At 46.4% G+C, this 9,724-nt stretch overlaps 1 long non-coding RNA gene across 1 annotated transcript; it reads right to left on the bottom strand.

The window, feature by feature from the left end:
* Positions 1–219: 219 nt before the first annotated feature.
* Positions 220–3,734, bottom strand: LOC143935505 (uncharacterized). The gene is made up of 3 exons (XR_013263542.1): positions 3,387–3,734; positions 2,768–2,833; positions 220–512 (listed from the first exon to the last, which is right to left on the bottom strand). It is a non-coding gene; the product is annotated as an uncharacterized LOC143935505 (long non-coding RNA).
* Positions 3,735–9,724: the final 5,990 nt, after the last annotated feature.

Genomic DNA, 9,724 nt, shown 5'->3' on the forward strand with positions numbered 1-9,724 from the left:
GGAGGTGTCATGTAGTCCTAATACACTCTCCCTGTCCTAGGGCAAAAACTACTAATCAGTATGGTTGTCACCATAGGACAGGAAGTGATCTAATGGCAGGATTATCAGGTGAACATAAAAGGTAGAAAGTGTGGAAAAAAAAAAAAAAAGCCAATGCAGCCACATCTAAGGAAGGACTGGTAAGCAACAATACTTTAACAGTCCCACTTCAGGATACATTTTTGTTCTTTGGTTTATATATGCTTTTATAAAACAAAAGTAACAGAACACAGATTAATAAAAAAATCCACCACAGTGAACTCAGAGCCCTAAAGTGGGGTACACAAAAAAAAAAAAATCGTGAGAACGTTCATTACATATTTCGATGTTTAACAGCAAATTGTAACAGATGAAAGACGTACGAAGATTCTTACAAATATTGTCATAGGACAAAGGCTTTTTTTGTCATTTGTTTCAGATCATGTGAAGTCCCTTTTCTGATTTTTCGAAACGAAAATAGTTCCTGCTGTTCCCTACAAGAAAAATAATTTGGAGTTTGCCCCTTTGGGAATTTTCTTATGAAAATTCTGAATCAGCTGTCAATAGGTGTGTACACGCAATACGAAAATTCCTTGGTGGAAAACATTCAGCCGATTTTCTTATAGGGTGTACAAGCCTTTATTCACACCTGAGCAGTCTGTAGCTCAAAGCTCCAAAACGCTCAACATTCAAAGTCGCATGGCTTTCGTTTGTCCACACCTTAGTGAAGTATTGCTTGAACCCTGTAGCTCAGAAAAGTACAGGAGTTTTTGACCTGCTTCAGGATCCGTTCACACTCTGATCAGGGTGACTTTCAGGTGTTTGAGCATTTTTTTGGGGAGTTTACTGAAGTGCATTACAGCTTCTGGAATTTTTGTTTTGCCAATAGAAAGCAATATGGTTGGAGATTAGGGGTGGAGAGCTGCAGTTTGAGAAGAGGCATGGCAAAACACCCATAAACCGCATGACTTCTATTAAAGTCTACGGGACCAAAAAAAAAAAATGTAATCTGCCAAAAAAAGCAGCTCATGTCCTTTGAGCGACAGGCTTTTTGCTTCAGGTGGCAGAACGCTAAGATGTGAACTGGTGCCATTTAAGATTGTAGCTTGTTAAGTGTTTTAGAACAGGTTCACATCGAGGCAATTTGGCATGCCAAATCAGCAACTACAGCACCAGCCTAATCAGTGTGATGCCACACCAATTCCCAATAGTAGTTACTGCACTAATTTTGGCAAATTCGGGAGCGATTTCAATAGACGTCTGTGCAGTAACCATCACATAGGTCTTTGAAATCGCTGCCGAAGTCAGACTGACATGAGGGTTTGAAATTGTGTGAGTTCAGCTCAACTCGCATGATTTCTAACCCACAATCAGTGTGAACCGAGGCTTAAGGCCCATACACACAATCCAAAAATCGGGAGTAAAATTTCAACAGACAAACAATCTGCCGATTTTCAGATCGTTAGTATGGTCCTTTCGACAGCCGATTATGGTTTTTGCCAGACAAAATCTGGATGCACAGACTAGAAGGCCTCTTTCACACGGGGCGGATCAGTAATGATCCGCCCTGTGATGATCCGCTCGCTCAGCAGGGATCGCTCCGTTGTCCCCGCTGAGCTGGTTGCAGACAGGGTGGTCTCCGCACACTGTGCGGGGACCGCCCTGTCAGCTCTCCTCTATGGAGATCGGATGAGCACGGACCGTGTGTCCATGTTCATCCAATCCGCTCTGTAGACGGATAGAAAAATAGGATTTTCCTCCGTCTGCAGAAACGGAGTGTTGGAGGAAATCGGGTGTCTGCGGATGTTCATCCGCAGACACCCGCTATCCCATAGGGATGAATGTATGCCCGTATTTCATCCGCAAATGTATGGATGAAATACAGACATATCATCCGCATGTGTGAAATGGGCCTAAATTGTTTGTCGTATGTGAACTCAGTGGTACATTTGTTTAATTAGTACAGTTTGTGTCTGAAAAGAAATAAAAAAAAATTGTAATTGCAAGACCATGGGTACTCAGAAATGAAAGAATACATACAAAACCAGTCAACACATTACATCACTGCTGAAGATGTATTCCATCATACGAGAATTTTCTTATGGCAAGTAACCTCTTAACATTCGACATGAGACTATCATGGAAGAAAAAAAAAAAAAAAAAAAAAAAAAAGTCTTCCAAAAATCTGATCGTGTGTACAAGATTTTAGGCTGGGTTCACACTGCTGCGGTGTAAGAGATCGGATGCGATTCACACCGCACTGCAAATCACAAGTGATCTCTGCGATGTGATTTCAGCCATACTGATAGTATGGCTGAATTCAGATCGCATCCGGCCCAAACTCGTACAGGACCCTTTTTTGGTCTGCAGCAGAATCGGATCGCATGGGTGTTCACACCATGCGATCCGATTCCTGTCCGAGTTTGTAGATCGCACTGCGATATGCGAACTAATTTGGAGGGGTCATTAACTTTTCACTGACACTCCCAACAGTTTGCATAGGGCAGTGTGAACTGCCGCCGGGAGACATGCGATGCGGGAACCTGCAGGGTAATCGCAGCGTTGTGAACCTAGCCTTAAAGCTACAACCAGAAAATCGCTCAGGTGTGAAGGGGGTCTCAAGCATTTTTTAGCCCAAACAGAATTCAATAGGACTATATAAAAGTAACAAAAAAATAAATAAAATCTGCAAAGATCACCCTGAAATAATCACTTGTATATACTGAGCACCAAACTGTTCTCAACTCACCCCATAGCTGCACAAAGACTCATTTACACAATGTGAAGTTGTTGATTGCGTTTTTAAACCCGATGTCTTTAAAAAAAATAAAAAAAATAACACACACCCCATTTCAATGAGCCTAGTTTACACCACTTCTGTGCCAAAAAATAAAACCTCTGAATCAGTCTGTCAGTTTTCCAGATGGCCCAGATTTAACCACAACGAATGTCAATGGACGCACATCCATATACATCTGTTTGTATCTGAAAGTTTATAGCCTTGGGTAGTGGAAAGGAGGAAATCCCTTTTTTATGGCTGCAAAATATGGAAAAGGATGTCATCTGTCCGCATTTGCCCCTTTTAAAACTTTTTCCCACTGAACAAATGACAATTATGTAAAAAGGTCCTCCAAATAAAGAGTTACAAATAATGCCAATAAATGCACCCCAAACACACCAATACAAATTCATTAAATACACATAGATGGAAACAAACGCATGGAGTGCGACTGAGGGGTCCCGTCACCAGTTAGTTGGTCTATGAAGTAAAAACACACCTCTGTCCATTGGAGCAGCCTGGGGAGAGGACCCCCCCCATCACCCCAACAGGAATACGCCATACAATGCACGGCTCGCAGCCCACTTACCAAGGTCTCCAGCTCTAATGTCAGACTCAGGGCCGCTATAAGTATGTTTGATGTCCCGGAAGAATCTCGGTGTCCCTCAGTTTCTGGTGAAGTCTCGTTAGGTGTTTGTTGTAATAAGTGAAGCAGCGGCCTAGCTCACGCTGGAAAGAGCCGGATCCCCCAGAAGATACATTCCGGCGATCACCTGCCATTCCCGCTCAGCACTTTTCCTACACCCCCGAACACAGACCTGTCACACAGGGATACCAAGCAAAGGGCACTGCGCCTAGGATGGAAGCTTTTATTGGAGAGCCTGGGGGAGAGGCGGACAGAAACAACACAGCGCGCATGCGTTAACTCCGCGCTAGGTCCGACGGGAAATGTAGTTCGGTGTAGTGTCACAGTTTGCTGCCTATCACAGGATGGTGCGGAAGTGACGTTGTTGCGTACTGCGCATGCGCGATGCGTTCCAAACGCTCGCGCCGTGCGTTCCAACATAGTTTCGGCAATACAGTTCAGCGAAACCATCACATAATGTTACGGAAGTGATGTTACACACAACACAAACACGGGCCACGTTGTTGCGTACTGCGCATGCGCGATGCGTTCCAAACACTTGCGCCGTGCGTTCCAACATAGTTTCGGCAATACAGTTCAGCGAAACCATCACATAATGTTACGGAAGTGAAGTTACACACAACACAAACACTGGGCCGTTCGTTACAACACTAATACTTCCCTTGTTACCTAGTAGGTTTTGCATTGCTGGGACTTGTAGTGCCTATCCTGAGCTACATGCTTCAATGTTCAGTGTCCTCATCCCTATCCCCATGCTTCAATGTTCAGTGTCCTCATCCCTAACCCCGAGCTTCAATGTTCAGTGTCCTCATCCCTATCCCCGAGCTTCAATGTTCAGTGTCCTCATCCTTATCCCCGAGCTTCAATGTTCAGTGTCCTCATCCCTATCCCCCTGCTTCAATGTTCAGTGTCCTCATCCTTATCCCCGAGCTTCAATGTTCAGTGTCCTCATCCCTATCCCCCTGCTTCAATGTTCAGTGTCCTCATCCCTATCCCCGAGCTTCAATGTTCAGTGTCCATCCTTATCCCTGTGCTTCAATGTTCAGTGTCCTCATCCCTATCCGCAAGCTTCAATGTTCAGTGTCCTCATCCTTATCCCCATGCTTCGATGTTCAGTGTCCTCATCGAAGCAGGGGGATAAGGATGAGGACACTGAACATTGAAGCTCGCGGATAGGGATGAGGACACTGAACATTGAAGCAGGGGGATAAGTGTCCTCATCCCTATCCCCCTGCTTCAATGTTCAGTGTCCTCATCCCTATCCGCGAGCTTCAATGTTCAGTGTCCTCATCCTTATCCCCCTGCTTCAATGTTCAGGGTCCTCATCCTTATCCCCGAGCTTCAATGTTCAGTGTCCTCATCCCTATCCCCCTGCTTCAATGTTCAGTGTCCTCATCCCTATCCGCGAGCTTCAATGTTCAGTGTCCTCATCCTTATCCCCCTGCTTCGATGAGGACACTGAACATCGAAGCATGGGGATAAGGATGAGGACACTGAACATTGAAGCTTGCGGATAGGGATGAGGACACTGAACATTGAAGCACAGGGATAAGGATGGACACTGAACATTGAAGCTCGGGGATAGGGATGAGGACACTGAACATTGAAGCAGGGGGATAGGGATGAGGACACTGAACATTGAAGCTCGGGGATAAGGATGAGGACACTGAACATTGAAGCAGGGGGATAGGGATGAGGACACTGAACATTGAAGCTCGGGGATAAGGATGAGGACACTGAACATTGAAGCTCGGGGATAGGGATGAGGACACTGAACATTGAAGCTCGGGGATAGGGATGAGGACACTGAACATTGAAGCATGGGGATAGGGATGAGGACACTGAACATTGAAGCATGTAGCTCAGGATAGGCACTACAAGTCCCAGCAATGCAAAACCTACTAGGTAACAAGGGAAGTATTAGTGTTGTAACGAACGGCCCAGTGTTTGTGTTGTGTGTAACTTCACTTCCGTAACATTATGTGATGGTTTCGCTGAACTGTATTGCCGAAACTATGTTGGAACGCACGGCGCAAGTGTTTGGAACGCATCGCGCATGCGCAGTACGCAACAACGTGGCCCGTGTTTGTGTTGTGTGTAACATCACTTCCGTAACATTATGTGATGGTTTCGCTGAACTGTATTGCCGAAACTATGTTGGAACGCACGGCGCGAGCGTTTGGAACGCATCGCGCATGCGCAGTACGCAACAACGTCACTTCCGCACCATCCTGTGATAGGCAGCAAACTGTGACACTACAGAGGCAGCAGCTATTTCTACATTTCTTTTTTTTTTTCCTCCTTCTCTCTTTTCTTCCTTCCTTTCCTTTCCCTTTTAGGTTTTATATCTTTTATCTTTTCTCTTCCCTCTCTCTTTTGCTCTCTTCCCCTCCCCAACCTTCCATTTCTTTCTTTCTTTCTTTCTTTCTTTCTTTCTTTCTTTTCTTTTGACCTCCCATTTGTTTGTTTCTCTCAGAGAAAAAAACCTCCCTCTTAGCCCCTGCCACCATTCCCGGCTCCATAGGAGCCGCGCGCGCTCAGCGCCGGCGTTTTATTTAACTTTCGGCGTTCCCCGCCGTGCTCTGCGCATGCACCGGCGGTGTGAGGCTTCTAGCTTACTGTTCCGCCGATCGGCGCATGCGCAGTGGATTCGGAGGCCGCGGCGGCCATCTTTGATAAGGGCACAGTGACGTTTATGCCCTCAAAATGTCAAAGACAGGATAGAGGCGTGCCCTGCCTCTCCTGTTCTACTGTTTATCTCCCTGATGGCCTCAGTGGGACGCCTGTGGCTGCAGGGAGAACTGCTACTCTGAGCTTTAATATAATAAAAAAAAAAAAAAGAGAAGATGGGTTAATTAATTAATTAAATAGTATAAAATGACATAAACATATTAAATTATCAAATAAAATTAATAAAAAATAATTAAATAAATTATATTTTATTTACAAAAAATAAAAAATTAAAATATATATATAATTTAACCCCCCCCCAAAAAAAAAAGGGACAAGAAGACAAAATGTAGATTTAGACGTATTTTAGATGTATTTATCGAAGTCCCTTTTTCCAGTCAAGGACACGGTTGGTTGATTTTTCTCCTCTAAAACTCTTTTCTTAGCTGCTGCTTCTGCTAATCCGTCTAGTATGAGCCATTCGCCACCCGCACAAGATCCTACTCTACACCTGAGGTAAGGACCTACGTCCAGGTAAGTTGATACACTTTTAAAAAAACAAAAGAGTGCACTCAGGCTGGTACTTTATGTATTTCAGCCCTGTACGCCAGAAGATGTCTAAGAGGACCTCAAGGCGACATGAAGACGATGATGACTCTAGTCACAGCAGAGACAGGTCGTCCTGGCATGGGGATTATAGAAGTGGCAGAAAGCATCGGCCAAAAAGGCGCCATCACTCATGCTCCCCGAGACCTAGATCTCCAAGATGTCAGGCGTGTGGAGTTGCCCCACTTTCAGACAAACTGATCTGTTTGAGATTGCCTCAGGGACGATGCAGCGGACAGAGAATCTGAAGGTCTGCAAATGGCGGACCTACTTAAGAAAGCAGTAAAGGACTCCCTTGCGGAATTGGTAGCCACAATGACGACGCAACAACCAGCGTCTCCTCCTCAGGAGCAAACGGCTGAGGCTTCCATCCCGGGGCTGTCCACAAGTGGAATTTTTCGTCTGATGTCGGCATCCTCCTCTAAACATCAGGAAGAGAATGCCATCTCAGAGGAATCATCTGATGACCTAGATGCCTCTGGCTTTGCTTTCGCCATGGTCCAGCCCTATGTACAGGCAGCTAAACAAGCGATCGGCTGGGAGAGACCAACACCGAGGTTTAAGAAGTCTAAATCGTACTTCCCCTTTCTCAAACGCCAGATCTCAGTTTTTCCTCTCATGGAGGAGATCAGGGATGTGATTGAGGAAGAGTGGGAAAAGACAGAGAAAATGTTCTCTATTAAATCGGTTGGGAAAGTTATTCCCTCTCTCATAGGCTGATTCCGCAATGCTGGAGGGTTCTCCAGTGGTCGATGCAGCAGTGGTAAGGTTGGCAAAGAATGTCACATTGCCCCTGGAAGACTCAACTTCTTTTAAGGCTCCACTGGACAGAAGGATGGATCTCGATCTCAAGAAAGCGTACCAGATGGCAGACAACGCCTGTAAACCTGTCATAGCCCTGACATCAGTGTCCAATGCGCTACGCGTCTGGACAGATAATATAGAGTCGGCAATCCAACAGGACATCCCAGAGGAGGATATAATCAAGGCCTTGGATGAGCTGAAGTTCTCAGCAGACTTTATTGGTGAAGCCGCCATCGATTCAATTCCTTGCTCCGCAAGGGCAATGCTCCACACAGTTATGGCCAAATGGGCCTTGTGGCTGAAACCGTGGGCAGCAGATATCGCCTCCAAACAGAACTGGTGCAAGATACCATTTGATGGTGAAGCCTTGTTTGAGGGAAAAACTGGACAAGGACATCTCTCGAGTCACTGGTGGAAAATCAGGCCTGCTACCCCAAGACAGGTGATCTAGGCGCTCCAGGACAATCGCACCCAGATTCCAATACTCCAAGAATAAGGATTACCGATAGTCCAGGCAGGGAAAAGGCTTCAGGCATAATTGGGAAAGCACACAGTCCACGTTCCTCAAAACCCGAAGACAGAGACCAATACCTACCCCACAGGATTCTACTAAATCCTTTTGACGCCTGGCCAGCCCAAGTGATTCCTGTGTGGGCCAAGCTAAGACACTTCTCAAAGATCTGGGAACAAAAGTGCAGGGATTCTTGGGTAGTCTCCACAGTCAAATACGGCCATTTTTGGTCATTCCTAGACAAACCTCCCAAGGTCTTCTTCTCCCTGACAAGGGTGTCAAGGTTCCCCCCTAAAAAACGGAAGTGCTACAGCAATTTCTTCTCTCCTTGCAGTAACAGCAAGCAGTAGTTCCAGTGCCTCCATCAGAGAGATTTTGGGGTTTTTACTCAACCCTGTTTCTAGTCCCCAAGAGAAATGGAGGGTGGAGACCCGTGATAGACCTAAAAAGTCTAAATCGTTATTTCTTCCTAGTAAGATTCAAAATGGAGTCACTACGAACGATTATTTGTGTAGAACAACCAGGGGGCTGGATGTTGTCAATAGACTTGCAGGACGCTTACCTGCATATACCCATACTCCCTCCTTTCCAGAAGTATCTGAGATTGGCGGTGGGGCAGGTACATCTCTAATTCCAGAGTCTTCCATTGGGCCTCTGCACATCGCCAAGAGTCTTCACAAAGACCCCGATTGCCATCATAGCCCCTCTGAGAAAATTGGGGCTTCGGGTATGCCACTACTTGGACGACCTTCTACTCCTGGCAAAAGACTGTGGAACAGGTGGTATCTATCCCAACCCATACACTTGACGACCTTGATGCTCAGGAGTCTGCATTGGTGGACGAAGAAACAGACACTTCTGAAATCACGCCCGTTAGGGCATGTCGACTGGATCACAATTACTACCAATGCCAGTGCAGCAGGTTGGGGAGCACACTGCAACCGGATCTCAGTGCAGCGTAGATGGTCCTTCCATACAACAGGCCTGGTGTCGAATGTCCTGCAGGTCAGAGCGGCCTACCTTGCGTTACTAGCCCTAAGGTTCGAGGTTACAGGGAAACCTGTTCTCCTCCGAATGGACAACAGGGCTGCGGTATCCTATGTACACCGGCAAGGGGGGACACGCAGCAGGTCCCTCCTGAAGGAGGTGGAACCCATAATACTCTGGGCAGAAAGGAATCTAAAGGACCTGAGGGCAGTTTATCTGCCCGGCCATCTCAACTTGAGGGCCGACCGCCTTTCCCGCAAGTTTGCGGATGCCAACGAATGGTCTCTACACCCGGAGATTTTCGACTGGATAGTGAACCAGTGGGGTCCCCTCGAGCTAGACCTATTTGCAACAGCATTCAATACCAAGCTTCCAAGGTGCATCTCAAGGCTTCCTCAACCCCAAGCGGAGGCATTAGATGCCCTCTCAGCCCCCTGGGCATGCAATCGGGCCTATGCCTTCCCTCCACGGCCTTTCATTCCAAGATTCCTGTCAAGGCTTATGATAGAAACCTCGACAGTGATAACGGTCCTACCGTACTGGCCAACACATCCTTGGTTCCCCACAGCAATGTATCTAAGTACCCGACTTCCAGTCAAGGTTCCAATAATATCTCTTCGCCTCTCGCAAGGATGTCACACCCTTCCAGATCCCCGCAGGCTGGATCTTCACATCTGGCAGCTGAAAGGGAAAGGTTCCAATT

This window comes from Lithobates pipiens, unplaced genomic scaffold (assembly GCF_037356315.1).
Source record: "Lithobates pipiens isolate NorthernLeopardFrog02 unplaced genomic scaffold, aLitPip1_a1.2 Scaffold_28, whole genome shotgun sequence".
NCBI lineage: Eukaryota > Metazoa > Chordata > Amphibia > Anura > Ranidae > Lithobates > Lithobates pipiens.